We start from the raw sequence: 15,928 nt of genomic DNA on the forward strand, positions 1-15,928 counted from the left end.
TTCCAGGCAGCGGCTTATTAGTGCTTAACCCCTTCTGGAAACTTGCACGCTAGCAAATAAAAAAAAAATCCTCGACGGCTCTAAAAAAAAAAAATCGACTTCACTCTGCAGGGCACCTTTTATTTCTCCTCCCATTTTTCTTTTTAAATGTGAGAGGGGAGGAGGAGACGCGATCAATTAATATCCGGGCTCTATAAAAATCTATCTACGCCACAGAAAAAAAAAAAAAGCACACACAGTCAGGATCCAGCGGCAATCCTTTCACAGTCGCTGTGTGAGATTTCAGTGGCGGAATGGAACTGAAAATTAGCTATTGTGCGATGCTGCGGGAGATTGGTGGGGGGTATTGCAAGGCGGCACAGGGTAAGGGTTAATACTTTGCGGCGTGCCGGGTATATGCATAATATTCTAGAAGAAAATGGCAAAAGGCCTAGGAATTTCATTGGTTAACCTGTTACTGCCTGTACTCCTGCAAGTGTAATGAAACGCGGCAGTGACAGGCGTCGTTGGTTTACATGCGCTCCCTGCAGGATTGATTGGTCACGTCTGCTCTATATGGATGAGATACGTACAGGGAACGCATGTAAACAAACAAAGCTTCCCGATCAGTCACGCTGCTGGAAATTTCACTTTTCAGCAACAGACATTGTGACTGTCCCTTTAAGAAATGACATATAGCGGAAAATCTGCCACAGACATCGTGAACCATAATCGTACCATTTTTCAATGTAGCCAAAATCAGGAATGAAATCTTTTTTTTTTTTTTTTTTTTTTACACCCACTTCTGGCTTCCAAATACTGACCAGATTATTACTAAGCCTCGGGCTACAGAATAGAAGGTTCCATGCAATCAATGGGTCCTGATGAGAGAGTCGCTCTGTTGTATGCATTGTGTGCGAGTAAACATCTGTGCATTTTGGATGGAGGAGGGGGATGGAGGGAGCGCAGTCTGAGTCCCCAGTAATTGCCTTCTGCTGCAGGCTGATCTGGTGCTGAAACGGTGAACGTCTGAGCAGACGAGCTCTGGCTGAGTGAAGCTGACACACTTCTACCCGTGTAGCATCCTCTGCCCTGGGGTCTGTAACTCCCACACCTGCTTGTGGCAGAACAATCAGAGCGGAGAGTGAGAGGCAGCACAGACGAGCAACTCCGCCTGAGGTTACCTGCTGACACAGGGAAAGGAGATGAGACGTGGAGAATTAGCGCTCCGTGCTTCCTGCTGACCTCCCTGAGCAAAGGGAAAAATAGTCTGCGGAGGAAAAATGACCAGAGAGTTAGCGCTCAGTGCTACCTGCTGACCTCCAGGAGCAAAAAAGGGGAAAAATAATCTCCAGAGGAAAAATGACCAGAGAGTTAGCGCTCAGTGCTACCTGCTGACCTCCAGGAGCAAAAAAGGGGAAAAATAATCTGCAGAGGAAAAATGACCAGAGAGTTAGCGCTCAGGGCTACCTGCTGACCTCCCTGAGCAAAGGGAAAAATAATCTGCAGAGGAAAAATGACCAGAGAGTTAGCGCTCAGGGCTACCTGCTGACCTCCCTGAGCAAAGGGAAAAATAGTCTGCAGAGGAAAAATGACCAGAGAGTTAGCGCTCAGGGCTACCTGCTGACCTCCCTGAGCAAAGGGAAAAATAATCTGCAGAGGAAAAATGACCAGAGAGTTAGCGCTCAGGGCTACCTGCTGACCTCCCTGAGCAAAGGGAAAAATAGTCTGCAGAGGAAAAATGACCAGAGAGTTAGCGCTCAGGGCTACCTGCTGACCTCCAGGATCAAAAAAGGGGAAAAATAATCTGCAGAGGAAAAATGACCAGAGAGTTAGCGCACAGTGCTACCTGCTGACCTACAGGAGCAAAAAAAAGGGAAAAATAATCTGCAGAGGAAAAATGACCAGAGAGTTAGCGCTCAGGGCTACCTGCTGACCTCCAGGATCAAAAAAGGGGAAAAATAATCTGCAGAGGAAAAATGACCAGAGAGTTAGCGCACAGTGCTACCTGCTGACCTCCAGGAGCAAAAAAAGGGGAAAAATAATCTGCAGAGGAAAAATGACCAGAGAGTTAGCGCTCAGTGCTACATGCTGACCTCCAGGATCAAAAAAGGGGAAAAATAGTCTGCAGAGGAAAAATTACCAGAGAGTTAGCGCTCAGTGCTACCTGCTGACCTCCAGGAGCAAAGGGAAAAATAATCTGCAGAGGAAAAATGACCAGAGAGTTAGCGCTCAGTGCTACCTGCTGACCTCAAGGATCAAAAAAGGGGAAAAATAGTCTGCAGAGGAAAAATGACCAGAGAGTTAGCGCTCAGTGCTACCTGCTGACCTCCAGGAGCAAAAAAGGGGAAAAATAGTCTGCAGAGGAAAAATGACCAGAGAGTTAGCGCTCAGGGCTACCTGCTGACCTCCAGGAGCAAAAGGGGAAAAATAATCTGCAGAGGAAAAATGACCAGAGAGTTAGCGCTCAGTGCTACCTGCTGACCTCCAGGAGCAAAAAAGGGGAAAAATAATCTGCAGAGGAAAAATGACCAGAGAGTTAGCACTCAGGGCTACCTGCTGACCTCCAGGATCAAAAAAGGGGAAAAATAATCTGCAGAGGAAAAATGACCAGAGAGTTAGCGCTCAGGGCTACCTGCTGACCTCCCTGAGCAAAGGGAAAAATAGTCTGCGGAGGAAAAATGACCAGAGAGTTAGCGCTCAGGGCTACCTGCTGACCTCCAGGAGCAAAAAAGGGGAAAAATAATCTGCAGAGGAAAAATGACCAGAGAGTTAGCGCTCAGGGCTACCTGCTGACCTCCCTGAGCAAAGGGAAAAATAGTCTGCGGAGGAAAAATGACCAGAGAGTTAGCGCTCAGTGCTACCGGCTGACCTCCAGGAGCAAAAGGGGAAAAATAATCTGCAGAGGAAAAATGACCAGAGAGTTAGCGCTCAGTGCTACCTGCTGACCTTCAGGATCAAAAAAGGGGAAAAATAATCTGCAGAGGAAAAATGACCAGAGAGTTAGCGCTCAGGGCTACCTGCTGACCTCCAGGATCAAAAAAGGGGAAAAATAATCTGCAAAGGAAAAATGACCAGAGAGTTAGCGCTCAGGGCTACCTGCTGACCTCCCTGAGCAAAGGGAAAAATAGTCTGCGGAGGAAAAATGACCAGAGAGTTAGCGCTCAGGGCTACCTGCTGACCTCCAGGAGCAAAAAAGGGGAAAAATAATCTGCAGAGGAAAAATAACCAGAGAGTTAGCGCTCAGGGCTACCTGCTGACCTCCCTGAGCAAAGGGAAAAATAGTCTGCGGAGGAAAAATGACCAGAGAGTTAGCGCTCAGGGCTACCTGCTGACCTCCAGGAGCAAAAAAGGGGAAAAATAATCTGCAGAGGAAAAATGACCAGAGAGTTAGCGCTCAGGGCTACCTGCTGACCTCCCTGAGCAAAGGGAAAAATAGTCTGCGGAGGAAAAATGACCAGAGAGTTAGCGCTCAGTGCTACCGGCTGACCTCCAGGAGCAAAAGGGGAAAAATAATCTGCAGAGGAAAAATGACCAGAGAGTTAGCGCTCAGTGCTACCTGCTGACCTTCAGGATCAAAAAAGGGGAAAAATAATCTGCAGAGGAAAAATGACCAGAGAGTTAGCGCTCCGTGCTACCGGCTGACCTCCAGGAGCAAAAGGGGAAAAATAATCTGCAGAGGAAAAATGACCAGAGAGTTAGCGCTCAGTGCTACCTGCTGACCTCCAGGAGCAAAAAAGGGGAAAAATAGTCTGCGAGGAAAAATGACCAGAGAGTTAGTGCTCAGTGCTACCTGCTGACCTCCAGGATCAAGAAAGGGAAAAAATAGTCTGTGCCTCTTGCTGACCTCCAGTAATAAAAAGAAAATAGTCTGCAGAGGAAAATGACCAGAGAATAAGCGCCCTGTGCTTCCTGCTGACCTCCAGTAGCAAAGGAAAAATAATCTGCAGAAGAAAAATGACCAGAGAATAAGAGCTCTGTGATTCCTGCTGACCTTCAGGAGCAAAAGGAAAAAAATAGTCTGCAGGGGAAAAATGACCAGAGAATAAGCGCCCTGTGCTTCCTGCTGACCTCCAGTAGCAAAGGAAAAATAGTCTGCAGAGGAAAAATGACCAGAGAGTTAGAGCTCAGTGCCTCCTGCTGACCTCCAGTAGCAAAGGAAAAATAGTCTGCAGAGGAAAAATGACCAGAGAGTTAGCGCTCAGTGCTGCCTGCTGACTTAAAGGAGCAAAATGGAAAAAAAATTGTCTGTGGAGGAAAAAATAATTAGAGCTCAGTGCCTCCTGCTGACCTCCAGGAGCAAAACGAAAAATAGTCTGCAGAGGTAAAATGACCAGAGAGTTAGCACTCAGTGCCTCCTGCTGACCTCCAGGAGCAAAGGAAAAATAGTCTGCAGAGGTAAAATGACCAGAGAGTTAGCGCTCAGTGCCTCCTGCTGACCTCCAGGAGCAAAGGGAAAAATAGTCTGCAGAGGTAAATGACCAAAGGTGAACAAAATATCACATATGACAATGTCCTTTCGATACAGATGCAACAGAGACAGATTGTCAATTACCTCTTGAACAAACGTTTTTTGGTCTGTGTTCTATCCATGTGGAATATGGACCCATGCTAGTCGAAGTGCAATGGCCTGTGGGCAATTTTACAGACTTACGTCAGGTCCCTATGGAAAAAAAAATACTGGCAGCATGCGCTAGCCAACAGGAATAAGCTCCGGCACCCATTCACTATGTGGACAGGCGCGGACAGGCACAGACAGCAAGTCATGTCCACAATTTTCGACAATGGCCATCTGAACTTAGCCTTAAGGAAGATTCACACGAGGCAGACCTTTTTTTTTTTTGCAGAAATGTCTTTGATGGTCCTATTCATCTTAGGTCACTTGTACACAGTCAGGGATTTTGTAGGATTAAAGTCCGGTGTATGAAAAACCAATTCTACCAAACAGGTAATAATGATCATCATTTTCGTAAATAGGTTGAAACACAGTCATTAACTGAAACAGAAACAGCTGTGTAGGGGGGTTAAAACTGGATGAGAAACAGAAAAACTCTGCTACAAGGGTGAGGTTATGGAAGAGAAGTTTCATTATTCAGGTCATACACAATGGCAAGACTGAGAAGAGCAACAAAACACAATATAGTTATACTGCATCAGCAAGGTCTCTCCCAGGCAAATTTTTCACAGCAGATTGGGGTTTTAACATGTGCTGTTCAAGCTTTTTTTTGGAGAAGCACCAAGAAATGGGCAACATTAAGGTTGTGGTTGGACAAGGAAACTTAGTGCAGCAGATGAAAGACACATCATGTTACTTCCCTTTGAAATTTGTAGATGTCCAGCAGTACCATCAGTTCAGAACTGATAGCAACCAGTGGGACCCAACTACACCCATCTACGGTTCGGAGAAGTCTGGCCAAAAGTCGTCTTCATTGAAGAATTGTGGCCAAAAAATACCTTATCTTTTACGTGGAAACAAGGCAAAGCGACTCAATTATATACAAAAACATAGGAACTAGGGTGCAGAAAAATGTCACCACATGCTCTCAACTGAGCAGCTAAAATGGGAGATATTTGGCTATAACAGAAGCCGATTGTTCCTGAAGGGCTGGAGGAACAGTGGAGAAGGTGGAGGGTTCTGCAAGTTTGGGGCGGCATTTTAGCAAATGGAGGCATGGATTTGTTCAGGATTAATGGTGTCCTCAATGCTGAGAAATCCAGGCAGATACTTACCCATCATGTAATACCTTCAGGGAGGCATCTGATTGGCTTTAAATTTATTCTGCAGCCGGACAACGACCCCCAACATCCAGCCAATGTCGTTAAGAAAGAGGAGTCCTGGAAGTGATGATCCGGCCCCACAGAGCCCGGATGTCACATCATCCAGTCTGTCTGGGATCACATGAAGAGACAGAAGGGTCCGCACAAGCCTCATACACTGAAGATCTGGGGTCAGGTCTCCAAGATGTTTGGTACAATCTCCGGCCGACCTTCTTCACAACCTGTGTACAAGTGACAAGAAGAAGTGATGGAGGCGACAGGCGGTCATCGGATACTGATCTGATGATGGAGGCGACAAGCGGTCACCAGATACTGATGATGGAGGTGACGTGTGGTCACCAGATACTGATGATGGAGGTGACGGGTGGTCACCATATACTGAAGGAGATGACGGGCGGTCACCAAATACTGATGATGGAGGCAACGGGCAGTCACCAGATACTGAAGGAGGAGACGGGCGGTCAGCAAATACTGGTGATGGAGGCAACGGGCGATCACCAGATATTGATGATGGAGGTGACGGGCGGTCAGCAGATAATGAAGGAGGTGACGGGCGGTCAGCAGATACTGATGATGGAGGTGACGGGCGGTCATCGGATACGGATGATGGAGGTGACGGGCGGTCAGCAGATACTAATGATGGAGGTGATGGGCGGTCATCGGATACGGATGATGGAGGTGACGGGCGGTCAGCAGATACTAATGATGGAGGTGACGGGCAGTCATCGGATACTGATGATGGAGGTGACGGGCGGTCAGCAGATACTAATGATGGAGGTGATGGGCGGTCATTGGATACTGATGATGGAGGTGACGGGCGGTCAGCAGATACTAATGATGGAGGTGACGGGCGGTCAGCAGATACTGATGATGGAGGTGACAGGCGGTCAGCAGATACTAATGATGGAGGTGATGGGCGGTCATCGGATACTGATGATGGAGGTGACGGGCGGTCAGCAGATACTAATGATGGAGGTGACGGGCGGTCAGCAGATACTGATGATGGAGGTGACAGGCGGTCAGCAGATACTGATGATGGAGGTGACGGGCGGTCATCAGATACTGATGATGGAGGTGACGGGCGGTCAGCAGATACTAATGATGGAGGTGACGGGCGGTCAGCAGATACTGATGATGGAGGTGACGGGTGGTCAGCAGATACTAATGATGGAGGTGACGGGCGGTCATCGGATAATGATGATGGAGGTGACGGGCGATCAGCAGATACTGATGATTGAGGTGACGGGTGGTCATCGGATACTGATGATGGAGGTGACGGGCAGTCATCGGATACTGATGATGGAGGTGACGGGCGGTCAGCAGATACTAATGATGGAGGTGACGGGCGGTCACCAGATACTAATGATGGAGGTGACGGGCGGTCACCAAATACTGATGATGGAGGCGACGGGCAGTCGCCAGATACTGATGGGATTAGGTTTCTCTTTTCTTTATTAACCCTTGTATTTCTGAAAGCTTCTTACTCTGCAGCATTTTTTCCACATCTGCCTAAAACTTTTGCACAGTACAGTCGGTCTATTGTTTCTTGGTACAGATGCATATGGCGGTGTATAGTAGAACAGCAGATCATCAGTACAGCTCCGCAATCTGCGCCTGTCAGATCTGTCTTCCATTAAAAGGTTTGGAGGACACCAGACACGAGGCGTCACATGTTTGGGCTCCTGGCCATGCTTATTTCTTATGTCTGCTGGCCCGAGCCGTTACCAGTCTCTTGTCAGGAGGTTTTCAGCCCCAGTCTGTCTCACAAGTGCCTTTCCTCGGGGTCTTTTTTTCTAACATCCTTTGGAAACAGATGGTCCCTTTAAGATTCAGATAAAAGGAACGTAATCTTAAACTGCAGAGGAGTGCGGGGAAGGCCTGCAGGATACAGAAGATCCCTTATATGTCTCCAAAAATCCGGAAGCTCAATTCCAGTCCGGAGGAACGCTGGGAATATGGATGGCCACAGTCCAAGAGAGGGGGATTTCATGTGCAGGATGCAGGGTGGACACCGGCCATTCTCATGTCTCATCCGCGCAGATCGCGTTCGTACAATGGTTCCGTCCTGCATTCATCTGTGTATGGACTACAGGACAGAGCAAGTGAGATGAGGATTGTGCAGAATAACCTTCCTCTAATCCGGCAGCCTCGTGTACCCCATTCAGGCACTCCCCCTCGGCCTCCGGGGCCTGGTTCCTGTCTGTGTTTTCCGTCCTTCCTTGATCTGCTGTACATCTGCCAAGTCTCTTACTCTTCCTCCATTGCAGACTTTCCTTGCACTGGTAGCTGACACTGCAAAACCCTCTCCTGAAATACTCTGCGCTGCTGCAGTATCCAGTGCTTTTGCTATGTTTATGGTCACAAGATCAGCGCACTCCTTTTATTGTTTGGATATGTCCCTGCTTAATTGTAAAGTGCAGCGGAATATGCTGGCACTATATAAATAAAAATTATTATTACTCCTCTCCTTAAATACTCAGTGCTGCTGTCATTCTTTCCCCATCCAATCCTCTAGGTAATGTTCTGTTATGAGCACGATCCTCTCCTGAAATACTTTGCGCTGCTGGGTCACCCTACACCTTCAACTCAACTATGTAACTCTCAGTCTATCGTCTCCCAAAATATCAGTGCAATCCTCTTCTGAAATACTCTGTGCTGCTGGGGTACTTGATCCTCCCACTTTGTAAATCTTTGTCTATTGCTTCACATAAAATCAGTACACTGCTCTCCTTACATACTCTGTGCTGCGCCTTCCATTATGTAACTCTCAGTCTATGGCCTCTCAAGATCAATGCAATCCTCTCCTTAAATACTCTGTGCAGCAGGGCTACCCTGCTCCTCCCACTGTGCAACTCTTTATCTATGGCCTCCTACAACATCAGCACACTCTTCTCCTGAAATACTTTGTGCTGCTGTGGACCTTGCTCCTTCCACCCTGTAGCTTAGTCTGTGATTTCCCACTTTTCGGTTTGTCCTTTCTCATATCATGACCCTCCTCCTGTCACACACAGCCTTGTCCTGGACATGTCCCTTCCCCCATAATCAGCTCTCCAAAAACACTCTGTGCTGCTTTGTTACCTGCGTCTTCCTTTTTTTCTCAGCCTCTTATGACTTCTTATTGGTCTCATCGACACAGTTCCCAAGTTACGCGCAGCCAAACCCAACATCACATTGGTGGTCGCTGCCTCCTACAAGATCATCACACTCATCCCCCCCTGCTGTTATAAGCCCTCCCCAATGATCTGATTGGTCACAGTATGCTTAATCCCCACCCACTTTTCAACTCCTTTCTATTATACCATTGGTTGTAGCTGCAGGGCTTTTAGCCCTACCCACAAGATAAAAGCAGTTTAGATGCCATAGTAGCTACTCCAAAATACATTTTTGGGGTGTTTTAAAGGGGACCTGTCACCAGGTCAAAAGTGAGCAGTTTTTGCTCTTGTGTCATCCCGCTGCTCTCTTGAGTATTTCTTTTATTTATTTTTTTAAATCCGCCATATGGTTCCAGAGATATGGGCTTTTATTTAGTGCTAATTTTTATGGTCTTTCCCCTGGGGGCGTGTCTCCTGGGATTCTCTGGGGGCGTGTCTTTTGGCTGCGCTGCATTAATACCCTGTTAGCCACGCCCCTTGGAAAAGACCATAAGAATTACTAAATAAAAAGGCCCATATCTCAGGAACTGTATGGTGGATTGAGAAAAGAACAAAACAGGAGTACTCAGGGTAACAGCGGGAATAAAATAAGAGCAAAAACTGGCCACTTTTGATCTGATGACAGCTCCCCTTTAAGAGCAAAACAACCTCTACCCTGAGAAAATTAGATTAGTTGGAGTGCAATTATACCTAAATACCACCCAACACCCATAAGTATGGCAAAACGATGCCCACCTTAGTTGATGACACAACCTTTTAAGCCAAACAACACTGCCTTAATTATCTTGTGACACCGTTAGGGTTGCGGCAAAAACAATATTTATTTCCAGGTTGTTCATGGTGTACGACTCTTTTCGACCCCCTACCAGAACTACAAAGGTGAGGGAAAATTAAGGTGTAAAGATACCCTATCCCTTGTTTGCCTCCATGTTCCTGGTACTGTGCAGACTTTCCACGAGGGGCTATCCAGTCTCCGTACAGCATTTTGTTAATAATTCCATTATGCGGTCATATTCCTCACAGCTTGCTGCGTGCTTTATATACTTAGCATGGAGCGGGCATCACGGGGGGCACCGGGAGATCAGAGCGAGAAGCAGCCTTGGCAGTGAGGATGTGGAAATGCTTTGTGGTGTGGAGATTTTATGGTCAGGATCCACCCCGTGAGATCGCGCAGGGCACTTAGGAGCTACTTACTGATGAAAAATGAATTGCTGTAATTATCTGTAACATAATGGCGTATCGGAAGACGTAGAAGATTGAGAGACGCGGCGCGCAGGACCCGCTCTGGCACGGGTACACTAATATCTAAAATGCCCTCTCCCCCTGGTAGTATGAATATTGGCACTAATATTCAATATCACCTACCTGTATACAAGATTTTGGTGGAAGGGTTTATTTGAAGGAACTGAAGGGCATTTGTCTCCTCCAGGTTAAAGTACTCTTTGTAAGGGCCATGCACCATATGCAAGGAGACTTTGTGGCTGATATAGAGCCAAAACTCAGGTCCTGGGACTGATGGAAGGAGACTTTATAGCTGATATAGTGTCAAACTCAGGTTCTAGGACTGATGGAGGGAGCCGTTGTGGCTGATATAGGGCCCAAACTCAGGTACTGGGACTGATGGAAGGAGACTTTGTGGCTGATATAGGGCCCAAACTCAGGTCCTGGGACTGATGGAGGTAGCCTTTGTGGCCGATATAGGCCCAAACTCAGGTCCTGGGACTGATGGAAGGAGACTTTGTGGCTGATAAAAGGCCCAAATCCAGGTCCTGGGACTGATGGAGGGAGCCTTTGTGGCTGATATAGGCCCAAACTCAGGTCCTGGGACTGATGGAAGGAGACTTTGTTGCTGATATAGGGCCTAAACTAAGGTCCTGGGACTGATGGAAGGAGACTTTATGTCTTTGAGGAACAGGCTCATGTCCTGGGACTCTTGGGTAATTGTCTCCTTTAGGCCGTTCTTCAGGGGACTAGAAAACCCATTGTAAGGTTTTACTTTTAAGATTGGGCCTATGTGCTATAAAGGGAGCCTTTAAGGCTAACATTGGATCCCTGAAGGGGAAGGCCCAAGTTCAGGTTCTGATACTGGTAGGCATGTGTTTCTTTAAGGTCAATCTATGGAGGATTAATTTACTCATGCAAGGGTCATGCAACGTAATGAAGAAAACTCAGTTCTTGGGATTGATGGGCTTTCTGGAGAATTAATGAAGTCATTGTAAGATTTTACCTGCAGAAAGGGTGTATGTGCCATAGAGGGAGCATTTTAGGCTGATATGGGGTCTCTGAAGAGAGGGTCCAAGTTCAGGCTCTGGGACTGGTGGGCATTTGTCTCTTTCAGGTAATTTTTATGGAATTACTGCATTTATTGCAAAATTTAACTTACAGGTGAAGTTATGTACCATAGAGGGAGCCTTTATGGCTGATACATCACCCAAGCTCAGGTTATGGGACTGGTGGGTATTTGTTTCTTTTAGGGCCTTCTATTTAGAGAATGAGTGCATTCATCGTTAGTTGTGCGACTGACGATTAAACCTATCAGTATTTGGTCAGTATTCGGTCAGTATATTTTCTCAGGAGTGGGAGCCAAAACCAGTTGAGGAACAATCAGAGAAAAGGAAATAATAGAAACCAATGCACCAAATCTGCATTTATCACTCACGCCTGGTTTTGGCTCCTACTCCTGAGAAAAAATACTGACCGAATACTGACCCAATACTGATAGATGGGCTGTGGTCTAAGAGGGGGTTCTCTGCTGATACAGGTCTGAAGCTCAGGTTCGGGGACAGATGGGCATTTGTCTCTAGGCCATTATATGTGGGATTAGAGTAATATCCAGAATGGCCAAGTATCATAGAAGGAGCCCAGATTCATCAAAAACGCCTTACACTGCCTTTGCTACCCATGGCGACCAATCACAGCACAGCTTACATTTAACCAGAGCAGTTTACAAAATGAGAGCTGAGCTCTGATTGGTCGCTACGGGCAACAAAGACACTTTTCTGAAATGCGGCCTAAGGACGTCCGCCATGACAGATTCTGCATCTGATGTTACCATGGCGACCAGGAAGGGGGCCCAACCCTCCAGAGATCTGTAAAAGATCCAAATTTGCTTCTTCCATGTTCCAGGTCAAAAAATGGGTTATTAATATGCCTGGTTGCCCAGCGAGAGCAGAGCCCACACAAAATGAATTATTCATCCGCTGCCTCCCGGCTCAGGCCGGACTATTTATATCAGGTTCCTCTTAGATTTTGAGTAGAAGGGAGCCAGTCACGATTTCATGCATAGCCACGGGAAACGGCGACCTGGTCATGTGACCTCGCCGTATTCTGAATGCACTTTTCTCAGCGGCACCTGACCAGCCAGCGCCATAATTATGTGACCCACTTCAACACCCCCAACATCCAAAATGTCCATTTTTTTTTCATTTAAGTGGAATTAGAAGCAGATCTGCTTCAAAATCTGCATCAAAGAATCTGAAGCGGTTTTTGATGTGGATTTTGATGTGGAAAATACGCCTCTAATGTATATGGGGCTGTTTTTGTTTTTCCACGTGGTTTTTCCCCTGTGTAAAATTCAGCAACAATTCTTGATGCATTTGGGTTTGCAGTTGCATTTTTGTGACGCGGCAGTTTTTTGGCAAAATCCACATTAAACAATGATTGTGAATGGGAAAATGTGCCAATGGTGCATACGTTGCTACACCCCATGTTATAATTAAAATGCATAAAAACAAAGCAAAATAACCTGTTTTTACAAAACCGCTCAAAAGAGAAAAGGTTTTTTAAAGGGGAATAATCAGCCTGAAAAATCCCTAAGTGAACACATCCTTTCTGCTGATAAAGAGGCTTCAAATTTAACTACAGAATCGATTGATGCAGAAAAAAGGGCCTAGATATGAAAAAGGAGAAAAAAAAAATTGGTTAGCATTTTGGAACTTTTTTTTTTCCTTTTACGTAAATTTATCAGCCTGAAAAAAAAACAAACCTCATGTTGAAATCCAAACCCATTACGGACAGTTTGCTGCAATGCATTGGTCTCTCTCCTGTTCTGTAGTTTGTTTCAATGTATCAGTGCAGGTAAAAATCATCAACTAGGAGTCTGGATTGAATCCCACAATTGATGCAACTGTAACAAATTCTCAGATGTGAGAATTATTAGTTTTTTTTTTCCTTTTGGACAAGACTTGGGTCATGCTGCAAGTCTCATTAAAGGGTCAACACTGATTTACAGAATGGGTGGCGCTAGTGAGACAATGAACGTCGTTCAAAAAAAAAAAATAATGGTGGAAATTGGGATTTTTTTTCTCCACTTTTCACTGCACTTGGAATAGTTTTTTTTCCCTTTTTTTAAGTACATGATATGGTAAAATGAATGGTGTCATTTAAAACTCCGTCTCGTCCTGGAAAATCCAAGCCCTCATGGAAAAAGTTTAAAAAAAATTTAAATTAAATGTTAAAAAAATATTAAATTTAAATTAAATTTAAAAAAATAAATAAAAGTTATGGCTATTGGAAGAAGGGAAGGAAAAAATGAAAGTGTAAAAAATGAAAATTGGGGGTTAACGGAGCCTCTTGAAACGCTGAATATTTCCATTCACTTACAGAAAACAGTGATCTGGAAAACAAAATATAAAGCAATATTTAAGGGTGACAACCGAATATGGTACGGTGTTATTCCCTGTTATCAGCCATTTCAGGACGTGACTGATGAGAATCATCGCTGCCTCATCTCCATGGAGGTTTCTTTTTTCGGGTTCCCAAGTTTGAGTATTAATATGTTTTTTTTATATGGCTGATGGACACCTGGCAGGAAAGTGACGCCTATCTCATTCACCTCCCGGGAAGAAACGGCGGCCCCCCGGGAAAAGGATTTTGCCGTTGTGCGAAACGTTCTCTCTGTGACAAGAGGAGGCAGCGGCGAAACACAAAAGAACACCCCACTTTTCCTTTTAAATCATTCGACTGTTTCCCGGAGAAGGGGACATAGTGACACAGCCTGAAGAAACGAGACCTCCATTTTGATCCCACCACACAGCGGCACGCAGATGAATATCTTAGTGATAAAGGAGGGATCTGTGCCCCCTCAAGAGTTCCCGCAGAGGCTACGGGTTTTACTGCCTGCATGCTGTTTCCTCTGTATTCTTCAGCCTAATCCACAGACATCGTATTGTACAAATTCCCTGGCCAGATTTCCATTATCTGAATACAGCCCCATCCTCCTCCTTCCCTCCCTTCCCCGTCTGGATGTTCATTCCCACCGCATGGCTGAGTAATTTTGCCACTGATCGTTGCAGCCAATGAAACTGAGAATTAGAGATATTTTTCGCCCCAGCCAAGCTTTAAAAATAAATCTGAGCAGAAATCCCCCTCTACAAGCCCCCCGTGCCAGGAATACGCAATTCACCGTTTTACTGCAACAGCTAAAATATTATGTTTTGCAACCATCGCGCAGCGCCAGAAATATGTAGGAAGGAGACAGCAGCCCCCCTAAACCTCCCTCCCTCCCTTATGCAGACGCAGGACTGGGAGCAGAGAGCGGGACGGTCAGATTATATCTGATTTTACAGATTCAGTAAATTATATTAAGCCGGAGGGCAGATTTATCGGCTCGTTATATTTAAAGATACAGGCCACCTAAAATGTCAAAATTCACATAGCGCGGTCATTAAACAGTTCTTAAAGGGGACCTTTAAGTGTCCAGTTTGTGTTCTTATTTTATTTCCTCTGCTCCCCTGAATGTTCAATTTTTTTGTTTTTCATAAATCCGACATACGGTTCCAGAGATATGGGCCTTTTAAATCAATGCACTTTTTTTTTTTTTTTTTTTTTTAAAGTCTTTAACAAGGGGCGTGGCTCACAGAGTAAAGCAGCCTAAAGACACACCCCCAGGGAATCCTGTGAGCCACGCCCCCCAACACTAAATAAAAAGGCCTATATCTCTGGAACCGTATGGCGGATTTAAAAAAATAAAAAAATGAAATAATCAGGGGAGCAGCGGGAATACAATAAAAGCATAAGTGGGCCATTTTTGATCTGATGACAGGTTCCCTTTAAAAGGCTGTAAATAAAATATACTACCTAACCTAGAAGAAAAATATCATGCATTCGTTTTTTTGTGACCACCACCAGTGGTGAGCATGTGCAAAAAACACTGCTTTAGACAGTGAACACCACGATGGTCGTACATGCTCACTACCCCCACCAATCACTGCCCCTTTATTGCAATTTATAAGGGTCCCGCCAGACGAGTAGGTGATATATATGATTTAAGGGACAACCCATTTAAGGCATCCGAAATGAAGCCACTTTGTAAAAACTATCCCTTAAAAATATTCAACCGTTTTGTGTCTACAGTTCCAATGCAGACCTATGTTTCTCTATGGCAACAGACAACATCCAACCCTGATGTAATACAATCCAGAGTTACTCCCTTTAGACCTGACTAGTATAGTGGGTACGGAAAGTATTCAGACCCATTTAAATTTTTCTCTCTTAGTTTCATTGCAGCCATTTGGTAAATTCTAAAAAGCTCATTTTTTTCTCATTAAAGTACACTCTGCACCCCATCTTGACTGAGAAAAACAGAAATGTAGAAATTTTTGCAAATTTATTAAAAAATAAAAACTGAAATATACCATGGTCATAAGTATTCAGACCCTTAGCTCAGAAACTCATATTTAAGTCACAAGCTGTCCATTTCCTTGTGATCCTCCTTGAGTGACCGGAAACTTTTAGAAGAAAACAGGACAACCACTTTAAAGGGCAGGATTAGGCAATCATAGAATGTATCTGCATGTAAAGATCAGTCACAGTGCACATACATTGCATATGTTACACTAAACCTGTATTATACTCCAGAGCTACACTCACTATTCTGCTGGTGCAGTCACTGTGTAAATACATTACATTACTGATCCTGTACTGATCCTGAGTTTCATCCTGTATTATACCCCAGAGCTGCACTCATCCATTCTGCTAGTGCAGTCACTGTGTACATACATTATATTACTGATTCTGTA

The 15,928-nt window shown here is 45.2% G+C and overlaps 1 protein-coding gene across 3 annotated transcripts in view; it reads right to left on the bottom strand.

Moving 5' to 3' along the window:
* The window catches only part of RAI1 (retinoic acid induced 1), a 130,737-nt gene that overhangs the window by 28,581 nt on the left and 86,228 nt on the right, over window positions 1-15,928 (bottom strand). Inside the window, exon 1 of one of the 3 annotated variants that reach the window (XM_073648493.1) lies at window positions 8,836-8,970. The exons of the other annotated variants lie outside the window; for them this stretch is intronic. The gene's annotated coding sequence lies outside the window, so the exon portion shown is untranslated. Of the gene's footprint in view, window positions 1-8,835; window positions 8,971-15,928 lie in introns of those variants that run through there. 3 annotated transcript variants of the gene reach the window in all.

Source organism: Phyllobates terribilis, unplaced genomic scaffold, assembly GCF_046119375.1.
Source record: "Phyllobates terribilis strain yellow unplaced genomic scaffold, ASM4611937v1 Scaffold_9__5_contigs__length_417890890, whole genome shotgun sequence".
Lineage (NCBI taxonomy): Eukaryota > Metazoa > Chordata > Amphibia > Anura > Dendrobatidae > Phyllobates > Phyllobates terribilis.